At 44.9% G+C, this 11,908-nt stretch overlaps 1 protein-coding gene across 38 annotated transcripts in view; it reads right to left on the minus strand.

Annotated features, from left to right (window-relative positions):
• PAK1 (p21 (RAC1) activated kinase 1) overlaps window positions 1–10,885 on the minus strand; it is a 76,191-nt gene extending 65,306 nt beyond the window's left edge. For 13 of the 38 annotated variants that reach the window (XM_012569839.5, XM_072925967.1, XM_072925975.1 and 10 more), the window contains exon 1: window positions 9,955–10,196. The gene's annotated coding sequence lies outside the window, so the exon portion shown is untranslated. The other 25 variants (XM_041715072.2, XM_072925982.1, XM_072925681.1 and 22 more) reach the window with 14 other exon arrangements.
• Between the last annotated feature and the right edge of the window lie 1,023 nt (window positions 10,886–11,908).

Genomic DNA, 11,908 nt, shown 5'->3' on the forward strand with positions numbered 1-11,908 from the left:
GTATATCTCACAGACCTTACTTCCAGCTCTCAGATCTGCAAGCCTGAGATCCAGCTCTGTGATCTTTAATACTATACCACAGCTACAGTCACTCATACTGCTTTGCAAAGTTTCCTGCCAGGTCAGCTCACAGCCAAGTGCTGAAAGGGAAAAGCACCCTTGCCTTTGGATGGCTGTGTGCCACAATGAGCTCAGCTGTGTCAAGCTTCATCTTCTGATCCCAGCTCCTAAGAAGCTCAAGCAAAGAGCACACTCCCAGCAGGTGGAGAGAGATCCCTCCTGGCCTTTCATCATGCACTCAGTCTCCAAGAAAATGCAAGTTCAGAATTATACTTTTAATGTTAATTTTGAGTTGACCACATCAAAAGGAAAACAGCTGCCAATGACCACATTCTTGCTTTATAGTTTGGGGGAGAAGGGGAGAGCAAGCTGGTTTTGAGGAAAAAAGCAAAACACAAGCTTCTCATATGCTAGTCAAGAAGAATCTTAAGTCAACCACACTCTCCTCCAAAATTTGTACTTAATTCATTAACAATTTAGAGCCCTCACAGAGTGAGTTCCTATGCTGAAACTGGCACAAATTGTCTATAGAGAACCCTTTCCCTGCTCACCCCATTCATACCTGGGTAAAAAGAAAAAATGCTCACAAGAGCCCCATCAGTGAAGGGAAGCACATGAATTCATGAGAAAGGAGGTTCAGAGCACAGAGATCAGGCATGCTCATCATCTTGGACTTCAGATGATTTACCTACAGCTACAGGAAGTGCAGATGGAACAGGATCTCAAGCCTTCAAAAACAAACACAGCTACACCACACACTGGATGAGATCACCTTGTTGAAGTCACTGCTCCTCGATACTGAGCCAAAATAATAGGGTGGGATTCAAAAAGCAACATCATCAGAAACACAAAGCATCCACTGTAATGCTAAATTTAAATCAGGTATGATGTAAAAAGCAGAAAGCCACTTGCTGCTCAGGTGAAATTCTTTTCATCTTGATGACCATTACACCCTAAACTGCATGTTTACACATTTAATGCTGCCATATGTCATCCTGTGATGAAATGTTTTTGAAACAAAAAAGCCCACACAAACACTGTTGGTGGCATTTGGACTAGGTCCCAGGGTGAGTAAGTATTGGATCAGAAGGCAAAAAGGGCTCCTGCAGGATGTAACTAGTGTTAGAAAGAATTGGTTCTTAAAAAATCACAAACGTCACCTAGAATAAAATTGATTATGTGAATTAAACAAAGAAAAAATATGATCTTGATGATCATCTAATGAGCTGCAGGAGATAAAGGAAATCAAGCTGAAAGCATTTCAACATTAGCATTTTTCTAAAGTAGCAAATAACTTTAAATGAAACCTTTGCCTGAAAGAAAAGACATTTTTGGCTGGACAAAGTAAATGACTAAATTCTTACAATTTTTTACAGCTCATCACTTCTGAATGTCTTTCTTCTGCAACTCAAAGGCTTGTTTCAGAGGCACACAAAACAAACAAAAAGCTGGCATTCTGCAGTCTACAAGGTAGTGCGATTTCTGATCTGCCCTTGCAGCCTTCTGCTGCCCTGACACCCCCAAATCCCCTTTTCACCGTGAGTCAATTGGAAACAAGCTTGGAGGGAGGGGGGACTGTTAATATGAGCTGGCAGGACGGTGTTTCAGCAAGTATAACTGGGATGTGAAAGCCAGCAGCCCTGCTATGACAGCGCAGCGAGTCACTCGATGACAAGCCACTGAGGCATTTAGAGGTGGATTTTGACTTCTAACAAGTGACACTGCTTTGCCTCCTCTAGCGGAAGGATGTGCCTTTATTGAACCTGGAATCCAAACACCGCCAGTGACCGTCTGCCTCCACTAAAGACAGCCTACACGGAGGGGTGCACTGTTGCATATTTTCTGTCTTGCAGGAGAGCCCTGAAGGAGTCTGGAGTTGTTTGCTTTCTCTTCTTGAATCAAGTCCTGCTTTTGTCATTCCCAGCCCCTACCCTTACCTCCTCAGCCTTCCTAATGAAATCTACAGATTTAAATATTCCCAGATACCTCATCACCAAAACTACCCACTTGATAGAGAAGATAGTGAGTTTCTTCCCCTATCCAGTCTTCATCCTCCTCCCAAGCCCCAAAGAAGATGCTTTCTGCTGGGGGGAGGACAAAATATTTCACCTCCCTGCTGCTCATCTGTGCTTGCCCAGTATCTTCAGGATCACAGAAGTATGAGGAATCTGTTTCTCATCAGTCTTAGGAGTGGCCAGGGAAAGTAAAGATAGGCAGGAGATGAGCAAGGTTTCTGTAGAAAGGCAAAAGGAAAACCAACAAACAATGCTTTAAGAGATATGATCAAGGGATGGAAGCAGAGAAAAGAAACCAAACAGGAAGAATACAAAAGTTAGTTCCCCCATACATGCTGCAAGTTAAGTCCAGTATTGTTGTCAGGGCCCCCAGAAATGGCAAGAGACGAAGTCTGACACCAGAGGTTACAGCTCCAGATAAAATGTCAGTTTAATTTTATTCATACTCTTTAAAATCTGGTTTAGGAATATATGCAGAGGAATTAAAGCAGGGCTGGAAAAGTACTTCCAGTCTCAATTCTTCAGTGTCTTTTGGCTGTGGCATGGTAGTGGATGAGACTCCTGCTGATTGCTGTGACTATGGTACAGCCCTTTTACTCATTCTCTCTGCTACCAAGGGAGTCAAAACTGCACAGAAGAATTTATAGCACACACAAATGTAAGAGACTGCAATTTTTTCCCAGACACCTGATTTCCAAGACATATAGGCTGATGCAACAATAAGAAATTTGATGAACCAGAAATTAAAATGCAGATTTTTATATTAGATCAAGATAATATAGAGACAATACTTGCTACTGGTGCTGCAGTTTCTTCTCCTTCCTTCCCTCACAACTTCTCTGGCTTTCTGTAAGGCTACTCAGTGAAGACTTCAGTGATTCTGGAGTGATTTTGGAGAATTAAAATTATAATGCTAGTAACTCACTGCTAAGAGGTAGTGGATACCATCACTTCCTCACCCAAAATTAGGAACTGGAGGCTCAAACCAAAGCCTCTGTGTGCTTAAATCTCTTTATACTTCTTCAAGGCACATTTGGATCAAATTCTGTCATTTTTCTCTACAGACAGGAGTGGGAGAAGTCTCATTTTTATGACACATATTTTTGCATAGCTTTTACATCTCCAGAATCTTGGAGCTTAACAGAAAGCATCAAACACCTTAACACACACCCACAACTGCATACATTTTACCAAAGAACATTACCAATTACTTTGATTATCAGAAAGGGGATGGTTTTGATGAAGGACTATATGGTGTTATCACTTCTGGGTCTCTCCTTTGAGTTCAGCTCCCAAAGCTTTTTCATTATCACAAGACCAGAGAAGTAACACTGTGGACACACAGAAGTGAACACACAGCTTATTGCAAAGTGGGTCCAATGATGAGCACAACAGCAGGGTAAAACAGGGGTGGGAACTATAAGCTTGTGGTTAACATTTTGTGGTTAAACAGAATAATTAATTCTCCTGGGCAATGTGGCAAAAAAAAAAAATAAAAAAAAAAATCAAACTGCTGTAGAAAAAAGAAGTAGCAATGGCCACATCCATAAGTGCCATCCACTTAGCAATCATTCCAGGATCTTAGTTCTATGACTTTATCTTCCTTCCAGCCTCTCTCTTGCATGGAAACTGAGTATTTCAGAGCAATTTCTCATTCCAGCAAGAATTGCCTTGAGTCAGGTGGCTCAAACCCTCTCAAGCAAAGCCTTTATTAAAGATACTATTTTAACAAATCACAATACTTAGTAAAGCATAGAAATTCATATTTGAAATCCACTTCTAAGTCATTTAAGGTTCCATAAGGCAATAAGATCTGTAGCTTTAAAAATTGCATTTATTTACTATGGAGGCAATATACATATTTCTGAAGAATTGGGGAAAATTAGACTCTTTTCTCTTTTAAGAACAACATGCCCTTTCACATACTTGTTCCTTGAGTTCCTGATCTTGAATCCAAGGGTTTTCCCCACTGTGTGCTGTATTTTGAGACAGATTTGTCTGATTTGCTAAAATTGGCCAGTATGTGAATAGCTGCCATTTAGTTTTTGACCCTACTCAAAACCTCATTAGCCCAATTATGCACTAATTTAGATCACTCTCAATAAAATAAATGTTTTAGTACTATGCTTACATCTTCGAGTCTATTAAAAACATTGCCCTACCAAAAACAATGTTTTACTAAAGAAAACACTGATGAACTTAGTCTCTATTAAAAGTTAACATATTCTGTGGTTTGCAGAGGAAAATGACATTAAAATTTGTTTTATATGAGATATTCTTGAAAGGATAAGGACATATAAATTGTTCTATTTCCAGAAGAACTGCAAAATGTAATAGGACTTTGATAATTGAGTGCCTTATTAATTTTAATGAGCTAATCAATATTGCATTTCAAATCCTGATGTGCCCATTTGCTGCTAATCCCTCTTTGTGCTGGGCACTCCCTGGTCTTTGCAGCTGTTACCTGACAAATCTACCTTCTATTGTGAAGGGACACAGCAGTTCAGGCTCAGGTGACCAGTTTAATGAGCAAGAAAAGCAGATGATATATTACAAGCCTAGCCTCATTTTTTCCCTCCTCTTCCCTGACACATGTTGGCATTAGAGAGCTCCAAAAGAGCCTCAAACACCTCACACAGGTAAGCACAGGGCCTTGAGCTGAATGAATCTAACAGCTTCAGTAGCATGCAGAGGATTGGGAAAGAGGGGTTGGAATATCCCTCCCTTCTGCTGCAGAAGGAAATCATCTTCTGCTTCACCCCAAACAAGTCTGAACTCTGGAAGTGCATGAATTCCACATTCAGCTGTGACTTCTATCCTCTCAAAGCATGATGGAAATAATACATTCTTGAAATACCAACTAAAGGCAAATCATAGAATCATCCTGGCCTTCAACTAAGCCTTCAAGTTGAACGTATTGGCAAAACTGCATAATGTTTACTTATAGATAGCTGGAGAAATTAAATACAAGTTTTATAAAAGGAATCACTTCTCTACTCTTTCCACAGAAGAGATTGGGTTAAGAGGCCAAGACCCTCTTATTTTAGAATCAGCAGATAATGTGCTTTTGGGAATATGTAGGTATCAATAATAATCTATCTTGTGATTTCTTTATGCTAAATAAGTGACAAGCTATTTTGCATTACCTTACATGCAAAAGAGGGAAAAACCCACATGATGCAAGCCACTGGTTCAATTAAAAATATTTCTTACTCCAGCTCTTACTTCATGAGTAGAACATCAGCCCTGAGAAATAGGCTTTTCCTTGTAAGTGAAGCATCATCTAAAATACTGGTGTGCCACTAGAGTCATTAAGAAAGGTGATAGTTCAAAGCCCTACTGATGCTTAGAGTGGGTAACTCAAAGCAGTGCTGTGACCTTAGCAAGCCAGGCTGACAAACCTCAGGCTGTCTCCTAACTGTATTTGGCTTTCCTTCTCTCTGCTGCCACCTGGAAAGTCATCAAATGCCATCAGCAGTAAGCCATGGACACACACTGTAACTACACGCAGCAAGCTCAAAAGGGCAGGAAACAAAGCCTTAAGGTACACTTGGAAGACTTTATTCCCAAAACACTCACAATCTGAATAGCAATTATTTTCCTCCCCCGTTTTCCTTTAAGATTACAGGTAGACAGACTTTATGGAAAAAGAAGGAAAAAAAAGGCATGACACAAGTCTCCATGCCCCACCTGCCTGCAGCACATACTCCTCACTTGACCTGCTCACAGTCCCAAAGGCTAAAGGCCCACTGAGATCAAGGAACTGTTTGCAGCTAGATGTCAAATGCTTCAAGGCAGGCACAATATATTCTGTGCACTGTCTCTCACACAGTAGTTGGGATCACAAAGGGCTACTTTGGTGGAAATGTTTTCTTTCCAGAAAGTACCTTTGGTTACTACTTCTGGAGTCTTATGATTTGGTCCAATTTTCACAAATTAGGACTTTTTTTCTACACCAGTCACCCTTTTCTCTCCCTTTCTTTAAATCTAAGATGATACAAGGTTACCTGATTCAGCACCACTTCTGACTTTTGACAGGAAGTTAGAAGGCAGCTATACCAGCTTAAGAGTAAAACAAACTACCTGTATGACAGGTCCAAAGAGTACAGATTGCAAGAAGGAAAGAAGTTATGGAGGGGAAGTTATTGTTTAACCTGCATCTCAGACTACATACAAGAGGTTAATAGTGTAAAAGTGGAAGCTGGAACACTTGGATTGCCAGCCTGAAAGAGTGTATTAGTACACAAACCAGAACTGAATACTTGGACTTTTTCTTCAAATTCCCCTGGAAATCCACTTCTCAGATGGCTTTTTTTGCTAAAATGAAGAGAAAGTGTTAAAACCACACTACAACAGTGTTTTTGCTGATGGATTTGCTAGCAATGCTGCCTGCATCCCCAAAATGAGAGGAGCAGATAAAACTCCTCTCAGCTGCTCCAATGTACAGTACAGGATATGGGAGACAGAGACCAGGAAGACTACACGAGGAAACAGCATTTTTAGAGTACAACTCTCTGACCTATTTTAAAAACACCTACAGGAGGGTGACACAAGGCACATCCTCTAAAAGGGCCTTTTTCTCCCTGTAGATCATACTGGGAACCTGGGGAGACACGTTCAGCTCAGAGCAATCATGTTTTGAGCTTGGAGCATTCATGTTTTCATCAAATGGATCCTATGAAGGGCCCCAAACTTGCGACGTGCACCCCAGTGTCATGTGCCAAAAAGAAGACAGACCACTGAAGGCCCTAAAGGCATCCATGGCTCTGAGGATGTGCCTGAGGTGAGATGGGACAAAAGTCAGCTCCCTTTCCTGCACAATGCCAGGAGCAGTCATCACCACGGGAGCACCAAGCGTTACCCCTCACAGCCACAATATCACATCTGCACATGCTGCGCATAACTGCACCCAAGGGCAGGAATTTCAAACCTGAACTTCAATTTGCATAAAAACCTGATTAGTACAAGCAGCATCAGGTACTTTTGACCGATTCATTCCCAAAGAGCATTATGTGCCTTAACCACAGTGGGAAAAGCTGATCACTGACTTCTGTGCTACATCAGTGAGCACTGGCTGACAGTCCCAGCTCTGCTGCCACCAAGGGGAATGGACCTAGCCATTCCCATCTCTGGGAACAGGGCTGCAAAGCAGCTCCTCCCAGGTGAGAGCTGTGCAAGTGCATAAGAAGAGTCACACACTGGATGGACTATGTTCTCCGTAAGAGCAAGCCCTCAGCATCAAGCAGGTCATGCTTACATTGTCCTCAATTCCTATACAAGCCAAGACATCAGGCTGAGAAAATTAGTTCGGCTCATTGCCAAATATAGAAAGATATTCTTTGACACGGTACAATTCTGCTACACAGTATTATTTTTCCTTCCCACAGAGGTAAAAAGCCAACAGTAGGCATTCTTGTACCTGTCAGAGGGCTAATGGCTGACTAGGCTTTTAAGTTTCAGTCTGTGTCTTGCACATCCACACCACAACTGGTCAGTTTCTTTACAAAGTCTTTTTGCTTCTGTTATCTGCTGTTGACAGGATGAACTGTAAAACCAGAACACTTTGAGGGTGGAGCACTGGATTATTTCTGTATTTTTCAACTGAGAAAAGTTTATTTCAGCTCTAGGTTGTTCTGTACACTCTTAAGCATATAAGGAAATTGGACCATAGCAACAAGCTTTTGAAATTACAAACCTTCCCACACCAAGGAAGTGAGACAGGTGCACAAAAGGGAAAAAGAAGAAAAGAAGCCATTCTGCAGCTCACAGTTATAAAAAGAAAAGACACTAATCAGCAAACTGTTGAAATTCATGCATTGAAATCAAAGCTGAGAGAAAAGGTCTCTCTTCAGAGCCTGGAAAAGGATAATAAAACAGTTCTTTGACCTCTCCAGCAAAGAGAGCTAGCATCAGTTTTCAATCCAGTGCAAGCAAGGCAGTCAAAAACAAAATAAACAAGCAATACATTTCCACTTGTGGCACTTATATTGGACTTGTCACGTATTTCTTCCTATATCCCCATTATGCACAGAAATGCATGAACTAAAAACCTCACTTTTCCCTACTCTTTTTTTTTTTTTTCTGAGCAACATCCAGAGCACACAGTATTCCTCAGAAACTGGTAAAAGCATTCTTGCTGTCATGGTACAAGAGCATTTTCTTCTTCAAGCTTATTTTTGGCTTTCATTTCCAAATCAAAGAATGGCAGTTATATCATCCCGTTTAAAGATGCAGGACTCAAAAAGGCTAAAAAAATTACCTGGCAGTTTATTGTCCAGTCTTAAGACTCCAGCTTTGTTATACAGAACAGCTGAGAAAAAATTCTGTTCTGTGGCACAAGACAGGCAATCCGGAGTTAAATAGAATCAGTATTTAAACATATTCAAATTCCCACCATACCTTCTGTTCCCCGTGCAGAGATGAGCTTCATTTCTCTGACTTACCCACAAAAAAATGCACGGGGAAAAGCAGTCTCCAAGCATCCAGTGGACACACACGCAAACTGTTCCACAAGGAGGAGTTTTTCCAGCCTCACCCTATAAAGCTGAGAGCAAGACCAGCACACCCACACTAAGAGATATTGGAGCAGGGACAGGAAGATGCTCCCTGCTTGCCCAGGTAATATGCAACACCAGGAAACTCCAGCTGTAGAGAAGGGGGAGGTGGTTCAGTGAAAGGCATCCATAAGTCACAGTGCAAAGAGTAATTGCGAGCAAAGAAAACAAACAAACATTCTTCCCTCTCTGCCCGATCCAGCCATTTCACCTCGCTACAATACCTGCTTTCACTTTCAAAATGAAAAGTGTGGCTAACTGAACAGATTTTATGGTTGTTCTTACACACATACACATCTCATACAAAATTACCACAGAAAGTACATGCCTTACAGCCAGTCTCAAGCAAAAGTCAGGTTTTGACACCTATTTATAAATCCTGCTCCAGAAGAAAAAAAACTCCTGGAGGCAATGTTGAAATAAGAATCAAGTAATGCTCAGCAGGAGCAGATGCACCGTGACACACATACGGATGGAGCCAGCTATTCCCAACAATCATGAATTTTAAGCCCTCTGGATAACAAAAGCAGCAAGACCAGGGATTGCAGGCGTGGGAGAGCTGTGGATTGGGGCATTTCCATGCACAGCGGAGGACAGGAGCGCTGCTGCCTCTGAAGTCTCGTCCTGCTGGCGCTGCCTCCTCTAGCGAGCTCCCAGGGGCACCCAGAGGTGCCACCATCTCCAATGTCCCTTCACTGCTCCCCACTCCCCAGGCAGAAGCCCCTGCTTTGAAGGAGGCTGGGTTGAGACCACCTGACGTTCTCTCCAATCTGAATTATGCCGCGATCCCAAGTTCAGCTTTGCTTTTAAGTACTTTACGAGCAAAAAGTCACGGTTTTGTACACACATGCGGGCGGAGGGGTTAAAAGACAAGCTCCCATCTCTCCATCCCTCCTCCACCAGCCACACAAAGCCCGAGGCTTCATCACCCCATCGCCCAGCATGGGTCCAGCTCCTCAATTCTTTGTGTTTGCCCAAAGCGCCCGCCCCTCCAGCCGAAGGCAGGACGGGTGCTTGGCGAAAACTGCGGGCTGAGCCCCGATTCCACCCCAGCCTCTGCTCCGGGACCCCAAACATGCGGCCCCGAAGGGCTCCCCGCTCGCAAAGCCCGGGGGCTGCGAACAACTCCCTTTGTTAAATGAATGAGTCGGGGAGGCAGGAGGGGGAAGGCAGGGTCAGTACCCTCTTCTACGAGAAAATTTCAAAGGGAGGAGGGAAGAGAAGGGCTGAAGAAGAAGAACGCACCCGTCCGCTCAACCCCTGCGCAAACTTCCCGGTTACAAGAGAAGCGAGGAAATCCCCTTCCCCGGCGCGGCGGCACTCACCTTCCGCCCGCCGCAAGGTGCTGCCCGGCTCTGCCCGGCCCCGCTGCCCACGCCGCCCCTGCTGCGGCCGGCGCCGCCCCGCGCCCTGCCCGCCCCGCCGCGGCCATTGGCGCGGGGCCCGCCCGCGGCCCCCCTGCCGCCAAGGTGGGCAGCCGGGCCGGGGGCGGGGACGCAGCGGGGCTGAGGGCTGGGGGCGGCTCCTTGCGCTCCGCTCGGCGGCCGAAAGTTGTTTTGGGAGGGGGAGGTACCTGCGCGGCGCTGCCCCGGGAGCCGCGGGGGTGCTGCGGCCGCGCTGCGGCTGAGGCGGCTCCCGCAGCCCGCGGCTCCGCCGGGCAGGGGCCGGAGCGGCGCTGGCCTGCCTGGGACGCAGAAGTCTTTGGCGATCACGCCATCAACGGGGCTGCCGCCCGGGCAGTGGATCGCCGGCAATCGCAGCCCTGGCGAGCCGCGCTGCGGTGGCTTTATTTCTGCCGCCCGTATCGCGCTGCGCTATCGCGGAGCCGGCTCCATTGTGCTGAGGTCTGTGTGCGTGCAGATCCAAAAAAGGCAAGAATAAAATGGGCTCTGCCCCGCCGCTGTGTTGCACAAGCCGAGGCGTCTATACCTTGTATTGCCGGGATCTGGGTGTCCCCTCTCCCCGTGCTCCACGGCTTGCTGGAAACTTGTCACCCTAGTTAACAGGAGTTTTCGGCTCAGCGCTTGTGCTGTGCCCCGAGGGACAAAGAGGAGGGGTTTGGCTGCATGTAAAGCGCAGGGCTCTCGAGAAGAGAGGCGAGGTGTTCTCGGGACGTGCTCTCCAGAGGTACTGAGGTGAAATGTTGAGGTGAAGCAGGTAGTTACAGGCAAAAGGGAGACGAGCTTTATACCGAGACAGCACACGACAGATAAGATAGCGCTGCCACAGTCTCGCCCTTCCCCCTTGTCCAACATTTATCAGTTCCCGTGATAAGTTTGTTCAGGAGCTAAACCAACAGAAAATTAACATCGCAAAAGTAAACAAATGGAGGAAGCGAGAATTCGAGTCTGGGACTGATAGGGAGAGTGAGAATGCCACAGAGCTGATTTCAGTCAGCTGAACCTGCTGTGGAATTACGCACTCCGAAGCACTTCCCTCTGTTGGGTACATTTAACATTGGGCTTAAATCCACACACACACAGGCAGATTGCATGAGCTCCCTCAAGCATCCTCTGCTCGCAGTTTGGTTGCAACATAAAGGTTTTTCTGTAGTTCAGGGTAATATGTATCAGTCCCATCACTTCAAAGACAGGATCAGACTGTCAAGAATCCCAGAGATACATGGGAGGTTACTGGCTTGCTGCTGGGGGGAGGGAATGAACTCAGGCAAAGCCATGTAGCTCAACTTAAATGCTGGATCCATAAAGGGGGCTCCATGAAAGCTGGAGTTAAAACACAAGAGTTACCCTTTGCCCCTGAACTGGGAGCTGAAGAGTGACTTCCTTTTTGTACCATGCTTGAAATATCAAAACCTTTTCAGAAATATGGATGAATGCTGACAATTTTTTTAAAATAAAATTTGAAGCCAGACAAGAGAACAGCCCAAGAAACTCCATAAACATGCCTGTTCGACAAGACATTTTACCAAATACATTCATTCAACCACATGGAGAATAGATAAGTCAGGAAATGGCAGTGGTTGACCTAAGGCCTGGTCCATATACACTGGGTGTACTGCACTCTACTGAGCCCTGGAGAGGTCCATCTGGAATGCTGTGACCAGTGCCCGGCTCCTCAGTTCAAGAGAAACATGGAGCTGCTGGGGTGGGGTTGTATAACTAGAGTGTTTGCCCAAAGCACCCGCCCAAAGAGCTACAGATATGGTGAGGGAAAAGAGACATCTCCCTTATGAGGAAAGGCTGAGGGAGCTGGCCATGTTCAGCCTTGAGAAGAGACAACTGAGAGGGGACAATCAATACACAGGTTAACTCAGTTCAG

Source organism: Taeniopygia guttata, chromosome 1 (genome assembly GCF_048771995.1).
Source record: "Taeniopygia guttata chromosome 1, bTaeGut7.mat, whole genome shotgun sequence".
NCBI classification, from domain to species: domain Eukaryota; kingdom Metazoa; phylum Chordata; class Aves; order Passeriformes; family Estrildidae; genus Taeniopygia; species Taeniopygia guttata.